A 14233-nucleotide genomic window follows, 5' to 3' on the forward strand; every position below is an offset into this window, starting at 1 on the left:
GAAATGCTTGCCGATTCCTGGTCTAGGACCCAGGGAAGAGGTTTGGGCTGGAGATGTAGAATCAGGTACATAACACTGAAACAAGGGACGTGGATGAGGTCACCCTGAGAGAAGAAAAGAAGACCTGGGATGGAACAAGGGAAGTCTTTTTTTCTTCTTCTTTTCTCTCAGTGTTGTGGTAGTTTCTGGTGTACAGCAAAGTGATTCAATTATATATATAATATATATATATTCTTCATATTCTTTTCCATTATAATTTATTACAAGACTTTTTAAGATTTTTTAAAATTTATTTTATTTTTTTGGCCTTGCCGCACAGCATGTGAGATCTTAGCTCCCCGACCAGGGATTGAATTCACGCCCCCTGCATTGGAAGTGCAGTCTTAACCACTGGACCGCCAGGGAAGTCCCACAAAATATTGAATATAGTTCCCTGTGCTATACAGTATGACCTTGTTGTTTATCTGTTTTATATATAGTAGTGTTTATCTGTTAGTCCCAAACTCCTAATTTATTCCTCTCCCCCTTTCCCCTTTGGTAACCATAAGTTTGTTTTCTGTGTGTGAGTCTGTTTCTATTTTGTAAGTAAGTTCATTTGTATCATATTTTAGATTCCACATACAAGTGGTATATGATATTTGTCTTTCTTATTCTGACTTACTTCACTTAGTATGATAAATCTCTAGGCCCATCCATGTTGCTGCAGATGGCATTATTTCATCCTTTTTTATGCCTCAGTAATATTCCTATATATATATATAAAATTTTTTTATATATATATATATATATACACACACACATATATTACATCTTCTTTATCCATTCCTTAGTCAATGGACGTTTAGGTTGCTTCCACATCTTGGCTGTTGTAAATAGTGCTGCAGTGGACACTGGGATGCATGTATCTTTTTGAAGTATGGTTTTCTCTGGATATATGCCCAAGACTGGGATTGGTGGATCTATCTTTAGTTTTTTAAGGAAACTCCATACTGTTCTCCATAGTGGCTTTACCAATTTACATTCTCACCAACAGTGTACGAGGGTTCCCTTTTCTCCACACCCTCTCCAGGATTTATTGTTTGTAGACTTTTTGATGATGGCCATTCTGACCGGTGTGAGGTGACACCTCATTGTAGTTTTTTTTTTAACATCTTTATTGGAGTATAATCGCTTTACAAGGGTGTGTTAGTTTCTGCTTTATAACAAAGTGAATCAGCTATACATATACATATGTTCCCATATCTCCTCCCTCTTGCGTCTCCCTCCCACCCCTCTGGGTCATCACAAAGCACCAAGCTGATCTCCCTGTGCTATGCGGCTGCTTCCCACTAGCTATCTATTTTACATTTGGTAGTGTATATATGTCCATGCCACTCTCTCACTTCCTCCCAGCTTACCCTTCCCCTTCCCCGTGTCCTCAAGTCCATTCTCCACATCTGTGTCTTTATTCCTGTCCTGCCCCTAGGTTCTTCAATTTTTTTTATTTTTAGATTCCATATATATGTATTAGCATAGGGTATTTGTTTTTCTCTTTCTGACTGACTTCACTCTGTATGACAGACTCTAGGTCCATCCACCTCACTACAAGTAACTCAATGTGCTTTTCTAAGAATTTGTCCATTTCTTCCAGGTTGTCCGTTTTATTGGCATATAGTTGCTTGTAGTAATCTCCCATGATCCTGTGTATTTCTGCAGTATCAGTTGTTACTTCTCCTTTTTCATTTCTAATTCTACTGATTTGAGTCTTCTCCCTTTTTTTCTTGATATGTCTGGCTAATGGTTTATCAATTTTGTTTATCTTCTCAAAGAACCAGCTTTCAGTTTTATTGATCTTTGCTATCCTTTCCTTCATTTCTTTTTCATTTATTTCTGATCTGATCTTTATGATTTCTTTCCTTCTGCTAACTTTGGGGGTTTTTTGTTCTTCTTTCTCTAATTGCTTTAGGTGTAAGGTTAGGTTGTTTATTTGAGATGTTTCTTGTTTCTTGAGGTAGGATTGTATTGCTATAAACTTCCCTGTTAGAACTGCTTTTGCTGCATCCCATAGGTTTTGGGTCATTGTGTTTTCATTGTTATTTGTTTCTAGGTATTTTTTGATTTCCTCTTTGATTTCTTCAGTGATCTATTGGTTATTAAGTAGTGTATTGTTTAGCCTCCATGTGTTTGTATTTTTTACAGATTTTTTCCTGTAATTGATATCTAGTCTCATAGCATTGTGGTCAGAAAAGATACTTGACACGATTTCAATTTTCTTAAATTCACCAAGGCTTGATTTGTGACCCAAGGTATGATCTCTCCTGGAGAATGTTACATGAGCACTTGAGAAGAAAGTGTATTCTGTTGTTTTTGGATGGAAGGTCCTATAAACATCAATTAAGTCCATCTTGTTTAATGTATCACTTAAAGCTTGTGTTTCCTTATTTATTTTCATTTTGGATGATCTGTCCATTGGTGAAAGTGGGATGTTAAAGTTCCCTACTATTATTCTGTTACTGTCGATTCCCTTTTATGGCTGTTAGCGTTTGCCTTATGTATTGAGGTGCTCCTGTGTTGGGTGTATAAATATTTACAATTGTTATATCTTCTCCTTGGATTGATCCCTTGATCATTATGTAGCGTCCTTCTTTGTCTCTTGTAACAGTCTTTATTTTAAAGTCTATTTTGTCTGATATGAGTATAGCTTTCTTTTGATTTCCATTTGCATGGAATATCTTTTTCCATCCCCTCACTTTCTGTCTGTATGTGTCCCTAGGTCTGAAGTGGGTCTCTTGTAGACAGCATATATATGGGTCGTGTTTTTGTATCCATTCAGCCAGTCTGTGTCTTTTGGTTGGAGCATTTAATCCATTTACACTTAAGATAGTTATCGATATGTATGTTCCTATTACCATTTTCTTAATTGTTTTGGGTTTGTTATTGTAGGTCTTTTCCTTCTCTTGTGTTTCCTGCCTAGAGAAGTTCCTTTAGCATTTGTTGTAAAGCTGGTTTGGTGGTGCTGAATTCTCTTAGCTTTTGCTTGTCTATAAAGGTTTTCATTTCTCCGTCGAATTTGAATCAGATCCTTGCTGGGTAGAGTAATCTTGGTTGTAGGTTTTTTCCTTTCATCACTTTAGATATGTCCTGTTATTCTCTTCTGGCTTGCAGAGTTTCTGCTGAAAGATCAGCTGTTAACATTATGGGGATTCCTTTGTATGTTATTTGTTGTTTTTCCCTTGCTGCTTTTAATATTTTTTCTTTGTACTTAATTTTTGATAGTTTGATTAATATGTGTCTTGTCATGTTTCTCCTTGGATTTATCCTGTATGGGACTCTCTGTGCTTCCTGGACTTGATTGACTATTTCCTTTCCCATATTAGGGACATTTTCAACTATAATCTCTTCTAATATTTTCTCAGTCCCTTTCTTTTTCTCTTCTTCTTCTGGAACCCCTATAATTCAAATGTTGGTGAGTTTAATGTTGTCCCAGAGGTCTCTGAGACTGTCCTCAATTCTTTTCATTCTTTTTTCTTTATTCTGCTCTGCAGTAGTTATTTCCACTATTTTATCTTCCAGGTCACTTATCCATTCTTCTTCTCAGTTATTCTGCTACTGATTCCTTCTAGAGATTTAAAATTTCATTTATTGTGTTGTTCATCATTGTTTGTTTGCTCTTTAGTTCTTCTAGGTCCTTGTTAAACGTTTCTTGTATTTTCTCCATTCTATTTCCAAGATTTTGGATCATCTTTACTATCATTACTCTGAATTCTTTTTCAGGTAGACTGCCTGTTTCCTCTGCATTTGTTTGGTCTGGTGGTTTTTACCTTGCTCCTTCATCTGCTGTGTGTTTCTCTGTCATCTTATTTTGCTTAACTTACTGTGTTTGAGGTCTCCTTTCCTCAGGCTGCAGGTTCATAGTTCCCACTGTTTTTGGTGTCTGCCTGCAGTAGCTAAGGTTGGTTCAGTGGGTTGTGTAGGCTTCCTGGTGGAGGGGACTGGTGCCTGTGTTCTGGTGGATGAGGCTGGATCTTGTCTTTCTGGTGGGCAGGACCATGTCCAGTGGTGGATTTGGGGGTGTCTGTGACCTTATTATGATTTTAGGCAGCCCCTCTGCTAATGGGTGGGGTTGTGTTCCTGTCTTGCTAGTTGTTTGGCATAGGGTGTCCAGCACTGTAGCTTGCTGGTCGTTGAGTGGAGCTGGGTCTTAGCGTTGAGATGGAGATCTCTGGGAGAGCTTTCGCCATTTGATATTATGTGGAGCCGGGAGGTCTCTGGTGGACCAATGTCCTAACTTGGCTCTCTCACCTCAGAGGCACAGGCCTGGCACCTGGCTGGAGCACCAAGACCCTGTCAGCCGCACGACTTTCGGGAAGTCTAAGGTTTTCTGCCAGCGTTCAGTAGGTGTTCTGTAGGAGTTGTTCCACATGTAGATGTATTTCTGATGTATTTGTGGAGAGGAAGGTGATCTCCACGTCTTACTCCTCTGCCATCTTGAAGGTCTCGCCCTCTCATTGTAGTTTTGATTTGCATTCCCCTAATAATTTTCTATGTTGAGCATCTTTTCATGTGCCTATTGGCCGTCTGTGTGTCTTATTTGGAGAAATGTCTATTTAGGTCTTCTGCCCATTTTTGATTGGGTTGGTTGTTTTTTTGTTATTGAGTTTTATAAGCTGCTTGTATATTTTGGAAATTAAGCCCTTGTCAGTCGCATCATTTGCAAATATTTTCTCCCAGTCTGTAGGTTGTCTTTTCATTTTGCTTATGGTTTCCTTTGCTATGCAAAAACTTTTACATTTAATTAGGTTTAGGTTTAATTAGGTCCCATTTGTTTATTTTGAGTTTGTTTCTTTTGCCTTGGAAGACTGACCTAAGAAAACATTGCCACGACTTATGTCTGAGAAAGTTTTGCCAATTTTCTCTTCTAGGAGTTTTATGGTGTCATGTCTTCTATTTAAGTCTTTAAGCCATTTTGAGTTTATTTTTGCATAGCATGTGAGGGAGTGTTCAATGGAAGTCTTTTGAGGTGACGAACAGTTAGCTGGAGGGGACTGCCAGTAGGGGTTCAAAGAAGCCAAGGAAAGTGAGACTTTTTTTGAAGGTGGGAGTGGTCAGCAGTGCCCAAATGCTTCTGAGAATTCAAGTGAGATGTGCCTGTGTGTCCCAGCAGGTGAGAACAAATGAGGTCACAACACCTTACTCAGCCAAATCTCAATGGCCCAGGCTCCTCACAAAGTCTACTCTGCCCACCACTCCCACCAAATATATATGAAACCCAGGAAAATAGCATATTTTATTCAACAAATTCCTGACCCACCTCTGTAATACTTTTGCCCCAACATATTTGGCTGTGTGTTCTTTGATTGAATCTCCATATAACAATAATTTTGTAACGTCATGTTCTATGAGAGGAGAGAAAAATAATTCATTCTTTCTCTACCATTTTCTTACTGGTGGATTTAAAAACTTTCAGCTTCATATCTTATTATTGATAATGAAAGACAGCTTGTAAGGATTGTTGTCAAATTTAGGGAAACTTCCATCAAACTACTATTATGTATGAGCTGTAAGATTTGGAATACTTCCCAAGACTCTCTTCTAGCTTGGTACATTTCGCATCCACATATCACATCACATTATCCTGATTCAGTCCATGGTCCTGCCCATTCCTGTCAGGTCAGTCAGCACGGTGGATATTAGGAATGTTCTGGAAGCTATTTTGCACTGGGACGGCCAGCAGTAACTCACACAGGAATGAATCCATGCCCCATAAATGCATCCCACCGAACCCAAACTCAATTCACCTTTAGCTGAATCCCCAAAATGCCCACAACCACCCCAGTGCCATTTAACCTAAAGAGATGGAGGGAAGGTCAGTGTGGAAAGAAACAGAGGTTTTAGCCAATTTTGTCTAAAATATTTTATTTTGCAAATTTTACAAAAGCGTACGACCACATGAATACATTGCTAGTGTACCCGAAAGTGGCGTCTGGCTGCTGGCCGCTCCAAAGCCAGTAAGGAGGCCAGGTTGGTGGAAAGGGAAGTCTGCTTTGTTTTGGATGCTTGCAGCCAGGGGGAAGGGCATGTGCCTGTCCAAAGGCCAGCTCTGCCCCCCTCACCCCAGCCCCCCACCGACAATTGGTGGGCAAGAGCTTTTATAGGCAGAGGGAGGGGGCCACCTGCAGAATCAGCACAGGCAGCTCTGACGGTCATCTTGAAATGAATCATCAGGTCGTCTGATCAGCGTCATCTTGACTGTTTTAAGTACAGTTAATCTTCAGTTCCAGGGTCGGTTTGTTCCCATTTCCTTGAGGCCAGTTTTCGGAACTGTGGCAGCTTATGTCACAGCTACAGTCTGGTCATCATGTAGTTGATGTCTTCCACCTGGTGGGTTTCAGTATCTACAAGACAGCTCACAGGATGTGGCTCAGAATATTATCTATAGCCCTTAAGGAGGAACTAAAGGACCTTGACTTTGCTTAATGACTAAACTATTATTATTTGGTCTCCTTTGACAGTTTTCCTTTGTTTCTGCATTTTCTCATTCCTCTGATTAAACTTATTGCTTGGCTAAAGTTTTCCCACAGACAAAAGGCAGGCGGAGCACATGGGGGGCATAGACCATAGGGTCCTGCTCCGTTTCACTAAGACCCTTCCAGAGCCTCAGAAGGGCTGTTGAAGTGTCTCTTGCTGTGGAATGAATCACCGCAGAACACGGTGACTTAAAATAAGAATAATCATTTCATCATCTCACAAGATTCTGGAGGTTGACTGGGCTCAGCCAGGCGGCTCTCTCACTCGGGGTCCCTGGGAGGTCGAGTTCAGATGGTGACTGGGTCTGGGATCATCTCAAAGGGTTCCTCACTCGCGTGTCTCAGGGTGGATACTGCCTGTCGCTGGGACCTCAGGTCGCATGTGGGCTAGAGCACCTGTGGCCTCTCCATGTATCCTGGGCTTTCTGGAAGTGTAGCAGCTGGGTTCCTATCTCCTTTATGACCAAGCCTGGAAAGTCACAAGCATCACCCCCACCATAATCACAGGCTTGCTCAGACCTCCAGGGAGGACACATAGACCCCACCTTTCGGTGGGAGGAGTGTGACCTCACACTGTGGGAAGATCATGTGTGATGGGCGGTCCTGTTGCTGCCATCGTGGAAAACACCGTCTGCCACGGGGCCCGTGGAAGGGTGGAGCCCTGCCACTTAAGCTTTAGTCATTTCTCTGTATCTCGATCTATTCACATGTGTTCCCTAATTCAGCCTTTTCTATAGCTTCTCAACAGTGCTTCCCTAAAAACCTCATCCTTCTCCTATCTTAACACAGATCAAATCCTTGGAGTTTGCCCAAGCAGCTTCAAGCACATCAGCTTCTACTGAAGGTCAAGCCAGAGATTCGTCTTCCTCCACCACCTCTGCTGGTGGTATCAGAACACTCCGACATCACTGTGTCTTTGCTAGGTAAAGGGACTTGTTTATTCTGGGTGGCCCCCTCACCCAATAAGCTCCAATCTGTCCTTGTACTCAGAAAGGGCAGCTTTTGTTAAGTGGGAGGATACCCTCCCCATTATGTTCAATCAGGGCTATAACAACACAAAGTTGCTTGGGGGTCCAAACTGTTGCAATCTTGAATTGTCATAGTCACGCAATCCTTCTTCCACAAAGCATACAGAAGTGTGCTTTTTCCACAGTGGCGTCAGGGTTGGAATGGATTTCTCGAATGAGCCCCATATTCTGTCTCAAACCAGTAGTCTGTCCCACCTGACGTCATGGTGTTGGGTAGACCTCTGTGTGTAAGGGCCTTCTTCCCTTAACTGTACATTTTCTCTCAGGAAGTCTGGGTGGTTTCCCACAAATCCTTCACCCCTTTATATCCCCGCGCTTCAGCAGGCATTAGGGTATCTGCGTCCTCTGTACCCAGGTCAGTGAGGGGAGGTGGAGGGTTCTCCCAGCTTCGTAGCAGCGTTCAATCCAGACGGAGCATCCGTCGGGGGGCACCTGAACTCTGTTTATCAGCACCGTCTGAGCTCCCTTTCTACTCAACCAAAACCTCACTGTACAAAGATAAAGACTGAAAATGTTCCTTGACCGTAGCAGCAAGGGGGTCAGCGGCATGGAGGGAGGAGAAGAGAGGCCACAGCTGCAAAGCACCCGCTGATAGATGGCAGGGGCGGCGGGGAAGGGGGCCCGGGAGACAAGCGCCAGAGGGAGGAGAGCCCTGATCCAGCGGCGGGAAGCTTGCTGTCCCCCAGGCAGGAAGCCGAGGGAGTTTCCTTCAGGGTCTGTTTCCTCCCCAGAGCAGAAGGTGTGTTCATCTTCAGAGCACGGCCAGGGGCGGGTTGGGATACTGGAGACAGAGGAAGTAGGGCAGTCTAGAGCCAGCGCCTGAGGAGATTCACAGAGGGATGGAACGGAACACCAGGGGCTGGCTGCCCAGAGGTGCGATCTGGACCCTGGAGCCTGGCGGCCCCTCCAGCGTCTCAGGAGGATGAGCTGGGACCTGGTTTGATCAAGTTCTCGTGGGCGCCCTATCCCAGTGCACAGGCCAATTATTTGGCTTCCAGCACCTTCACCCCTGCTGGAAACATCACCCGTCTCTGATGGTTGGAGGGACACTGGCCCCACCTGGCTATGTATTGAATGCCTAGGCTGCTCTGGCTAAATCCGAGTGGAGAGAGTGGCGGAAGCTCAGAGGAGAGAGGGACAGTGAACTTGGCTCTGTATGCTTGGCAGGAGTGACAGTGCTGAGTGACAGTGATTCCGTTTGCTGATGACTGTGTTTTAAGAATATCATATCTGGCTCTGTCACCAAGAATTCAGTTCACCTGCCTGGCGCTTGGAGACATCTGAGTTTGCAACCCCTGACTGGACCGAAAGAAGCAGGTGAGAAGGGGCTTCCCTGGTGGTTCAGTGGTTAAGAATCCGCCTGCCAATGCAGGGGACACGGGTTCGAGCCCTGGTCCGGGAAGATCCCACATGCCGCGGAGCAACTAAGCCCATGCGCCACAACTACTGAGCCTGCACTCTAGAGCCCACGAGCCACAACTACTGAAGCCCACGCGCCTAGAGCCCGTGCTCCGCAACAAGAGAAGCCACCGCAATAAGAAGCCTACGCACCTCAACAAAGAGTAGCCCCCACTCACCACAACTAGAGAAAGCCCGCGCACAGCAACAAAGACCCAGTGCAGCCAAAAATAAATAAATAAAATAAGTAAATGAAAAAAAAAAAGAAGCAAGTGAGGAGCTTTGGGGGAGGAGAGATAAAAGTGGAAAATTAGGGGCTTCCCTGGTGGTGCAGTGGTTAATAATCCACCTGCCAATGTAGAGGACACGGGTTCGAGCCCTGGTCTGGGAAGATCCCACATGCTGCGGAGCACCTAAGCTTGTGCACCACAACTACTGAGCCTGCGCTCTAGAGCCCGTGAGCCACAACTACTGAGCCCGTGTGCCACAACTACTGAGCCGTGAGCCACAACTACTGAAGCCCGCACACCTAGAGCCCATGCTCCGCAACAAGAGAAGCCACCACAAGGAAGAGTAGCCCCTGCTCGCCAAAACTAGAGAAAGCCCTCACGCAGCAACGAAGACCCAACGCAGCCAAAAATAAATAAATTTATTTTAAAAAAGTGGAAAATCAGATTGGGGCCAGATGACTGGGGCTGGGGGGAGAGGGTTGATTGCTTATTAAATATGCAATTAATTTTGTGGATTTTAACTTAAAGAGCATGACGTGCCACTGAAGGCAGAGTGCATCACAGACTCAGGGAGCTCCAGGCTTCTTGAGAAAGAAAAGGCTGCCATTTGTGGAGAAGAGGAGGTTTTCCTTTTCTAGGGTCATTTGACTTCCATGGCAACAGAAAGTAATCCCCTGGATTTTACAAAACCCTTTTCTGAATCATTCCCACCTGGTTTCCTGAGTCCCCTGAGAGTGGCCAAAGGGAAAAAGATATCTGCTAAGTTGAGATTCCAGTTCAATGAGTTGGATGGATATAGTTCTAAAAGGCTACATAGGCAAGGGTTAGCCAAGCTATACCTCACTGCAAGCCTCCTGCCGGGTTCTCTACCTCAGTTCCTTTCAGAACCCTCCCCCGTCACCCAAGGAGTGATGGATTATTATAAACATTGTTCAGTCTTATTTGACCTACTTTACAAAACCAAGTTCCACCATCTGAATAACTATGGAAGCTAAAGGGGTACTGCATTTTGTTCCTCAAGATGCCTTTCCACCTACCCAGGCCAAAATTAGCAGGAATCCCATGGAAAGTCCTGGGGGACCCTTCTTTGGAAATTACTGCTTGTCAGACACTGCAGGAGAGACACTCTGCCTGAAACAAAGAGCTGCCGACTGCCACGCCTTCATCGGGAGGAATCACAGGGTTCAGACGTGGGAGGGAGATTCACTAAGAACCTGCTGATAAGCAAATGAGTGGAAAAGTGAAATAAGGTAAAGACATTATTAGCTCAGGGGCAGTTTTTTACTTCCAACTACCGTATTTTGCAGGCTTGTCCACTCTGTGCCCGGCACGAACAGCATGATGAGTGAAGTACAGTAAAACTCCGTATCATGCTATATAACCAGCAGCTTTGTCTCCATTATCATTACCATCTTATATATCAGGAAATTGGAACTCACCTGCCCAAAGTTATGCCAGTGGAGAGGATCCCAAGTATCTGAGTCCCAAGTGACTGCTTTTAACTACTGCCTTGCAAATTTCTTCTGGGGAGAAGGAATAGCGACAACAACAAAAATATTAGCTACACTTGATTGGGAAATGGCCGCGTACGAGGCCGTGTCCTTAGGACTTTACGCACTCCTCCTCATGACCCTAAGGGGGAGCTACGGTTATCATCACTCACATTTTACTGATGTGAGAAAGGGGGAGAGGTTCCATAACTGGCCAAGCGCCACACAATTATGAGGCCGGATGGGGCAGGGATTGACGGGGCATCCAATGCCAGGGTCAGGCCCTTCAGCTTCCTATCATTGCCATAGTCATCAACTGCAGCACTCAGAATGAGCATTTATCGAGCACCTAGTGCAATTGCAGAACTGTTATCACCCTGGAAGCCCCAACAATGAGGCAAGGCCAAGCACTGGTAAAAAGAGCAAAATTCAAACCAGAGTCCAGAGTCTGAAGTGTGCTGCCTGGACGGGCACGAGCGGGATGCTCATCCTTGGACCGCTGTCCAGGGGCTCTCTGCCTGGGTTTGCACATTTCAGTGTCTTGCATTGAGCTTGCCGCTGAATTGTGCAGAGTTCTGCTCGCTTTCTGTTTTTAGGATGAACGTCACCAAGCAGAGGTTAAACTCCAGGACATTGTATTGCCCATTGTATGTACCCAAACCTGCAGAGGGTGTGTTGGTGCTCAAGTAGATGAAATTGAGTGAAACCTCCCCTTTTTGGTCTCTCTCTTTATTGATTGTTCATCCATAAATGCCTTTAAGGGCATCAGCTTTCGATGCAGTCAACAACAGGCAAAGAATCAGGACATCCACCGCTTTCTTCTCCTAAGAAAACTTTTCACAAAGCCTGATTCTGCAGAGGCTTGCTCCTTTGTAGAGATGGGCAAACTGTAGGAGATAAAGTAGATTATGTTACATGCTTAATGTGGAAAGTTGGCTTCGTGCAAGAGCTTGGAGTTTCCAGCAACGCTGAAACTGCCTCCCCTTGGGCGATCCCAGCGCCTCAAAGCAATAGCTCTGACGCAGTTAAGACTTCACTAACCCGCAGAAGCGCAAACAACCTTTATTTTCAGCCTTGCCTTTGAAGCGCTAGGCTTGGCGGAGAACTTAGGAGCCAGTTAAATAGAAGCGGATACCGATAGAGGCCGGCAGGGGGCAGCAGACCCCAGCCTTTTCTGCCGCGGAGGTTGAGCGCCCGCGCCCCCAGGAGGGAATCCCCAGGTCACCAAACCTGTCGCAGGTTTTTATCCTCAGTGACTCCACCAGCAGGTGGGTTCATTCTCTTCTGAGGCTGCAGACTCGGGCTGCAAGGGAGAGAAGAATTCTAAGGCAGGGGCGGGAGCTGGTGAGGGCACGTGGCCAATTCCCGTGGATGATTTCTGCCTCGGATAGGAAAACTGGAGATGCTGGCCAAGGCGGCAGCTGCCTGCATTCCGGCAAAGTCACCGGGCGGCGGCGGCCTCGCGGCCAGGGCCCGGGCGGCGGGAGCCAGGACCCGTCCGGGGGAAGGATGCGCAGGCGGGAAGCAAAGGTAGGGAACCCCTCCGCCTCGATCCTGGGCTGCGGTTTTCTGGCGCGTGGCCCGCCCGGTCCTGGAGTTTGGGGGTGGCGCGGTTGACAATCTGTGTGGAAGAGGAGGGGTGGAATTTTCACTTTCCGCGAGTGGTGATGCATAACCCTGGTGCTCCAGACACTGAACCGGGAATTTCGAAATTGGCCGGGGTAGGAGATGTTTCGGAGGAGGGCAGGCCCCTGCGTTTCCCTGTTTTAACATCTTTTTCCTGAGGGCATGTGAAGAGACTGGGACAGGCTAGGTTAAGAAGAGATGGTCAAAGAGCGTCTAATACCTGTATTTCTGAGCAGAGAAATTCGGAGCCCCCTTAGCATGCCCAGTGTGGCTTTGTCATCTTCCTTCTACAGATTTACCTTGTTTTATGCCGTAGCTGTGTTCCTAGAAAGCCATGCAAAACAATTTATTTTTTTTATTGACTCATTTAAAAGACAAGAAGTAGCTTATTGTAGGGTATATTGATCCTAGGTAAAAAGGGGATTTATATGTTCTTAACTAGGAGTATTCATGTGCTCTGTGTATGCTTCATGTTACGTAGAACTACAGGTGAGATGACCTTTTCACTGATTTTCAGAATTGTGGGTTGCTTCATAGTCATGGGTGGGGGGGGGATGACTTCCTATTTTTCTCTTCAGTTCTCTCTTTCCTTATTTGCAGAATAAGGAATAAAGCAGAAACCTTTTTGTTTAGATCAGTTTGACATTTATCCTCCACTCTTCTGAAGTTTAGGCTTCGATAAATTTATATGAGTGCAGTAAAATTAGTACTCTAAAACTAGCTAATGTGCTTAATAATCAAAAAAATTCCAGTTTCTAAAAATTCTATTCCATTTAGTAGTTTGACCCATATGACATATATGTGTATGTGTGTGTAGGTAGATAGCTACCTTTGTAAGAAAAAGGTGTATTATACATTGTACTGAGTTTATATTTTTACTGCCCATCACTAAGACCTCCTTTAACTTAAAAAAGTGGATTATATAGATCTGTGAAATAAGCAACAAGAACAAAAACAGTGTATGCTTTTGTGCTTACATAAACAAAAAACTGAAAGTAACAATTTATGCTGCTGGACCAGCATTAAGTTGTCGGCGATTGTCATAGTCAGTTAAAGTGCTGATAAATGGAGAGGACCAGAACTGAATTCCCTGGAGGTCGGACCTTGGAAATTGCTCTTTTGAATTGATTACTGGTAGTTCATCTTTCCTACAAAAGTAGAAAACAAGTATACAAAACCGGATTTAGGAAAGTGGACACTTAATCAGTCACAGCACCCAACTCTTAAAGGTGATCAACAAATGATTTCAGTGACTCTTGTGCTGGGCTGGTCATCACTCAGTCCCTCTTCTAGATGACGGTCCTCCAGATTTCTGCAGCCAGCACCCATGTTCCCAGACCCAGCATCGCCTGGTGCTGTAGGACTTCCCGTGTCCCCCAGCAGCATCCCAAGAAAATGTGACACTTTAGAAAGGACCCTACTGTACCCTCTAGGTGTGGTCCAGAGAACTAAGACAGAGCCCTGTGGGTCCATTATTATGCATCCCTTGATCGGGATGCCTTATTCCTATTAATTCTGCAAACAGTCATTTGTTAAAAGAACCCTTCATTTTAAACTAGCAGCTCATCTATCCTGCGTGTAAACTGCCCTGAAGCTGGCTCTCCCCATCTCACCTGTGTAACTGACCATACAGTTCATCATATTGTGTTAATTTAAGAAATGGAACTATATGGAAAAAGGCAGATTGAACAAATACTGAAGCAATTTACCAACTTTCCCACAACTTGGAATTAACAACTGAACATGTCATCATTTTAACATTATTCTTAAAAAAAAAAAAAAAAAAGATGAAATCCTCTCTATTCTCCCCAGCCCATAACCCAAGCCCGCACAGCACTACCATAACTTAGTAAGTACCCCTCCCGTCGATTTGGCATTCTAAAATTCTTTTGACTTAATTTAGCTTTTTTAATCAACCTCTGCACGTAGTTTAGAGAGTCAAAAAGTTCTGTGAA

General features: G+C 44.5%; 1 long non-coding RNA gene across 2 annotated transcripts in view; it reads left to right on the forward strand.

The window, feature by feature from the left end:
• The window catches only part of LOC149747924 (uncharacterized), a 44121-nt gene that overhangs the window by 816 nt on the left and 29072 nt on the right, over positions 1-14233 (forward strand). The window contains exon 2 of one of the 2 annotated variants that reach the window (XR_016395274.1): positions 1-14233. This exon is cut by the window's right edge and continues 21631 nt beyond it. This is a non-coding gene — a long non-coding RNA (uncharacterized LOC149747924). The other variant, XR_016395273.1, reaches the window with a different exon arrangement.

Source organism: Delphinapterus leucas, chromosome 12, assembly GCF_059928025.1.
Source record: "Delphinapterus leucas isolate spDelLeu-1000000601 "Yukka" chromosome 12, BTC_Dleu_Yukka2, whole genome shotgun sequence".
In the NCBI taxonomy this organism is placed as follows: Eukaryota; Metazoa; Chordata; class Mammalia; order Artiodactyla; family Monodontidae; genus Delphinapterus; species Delphinapterus leucas.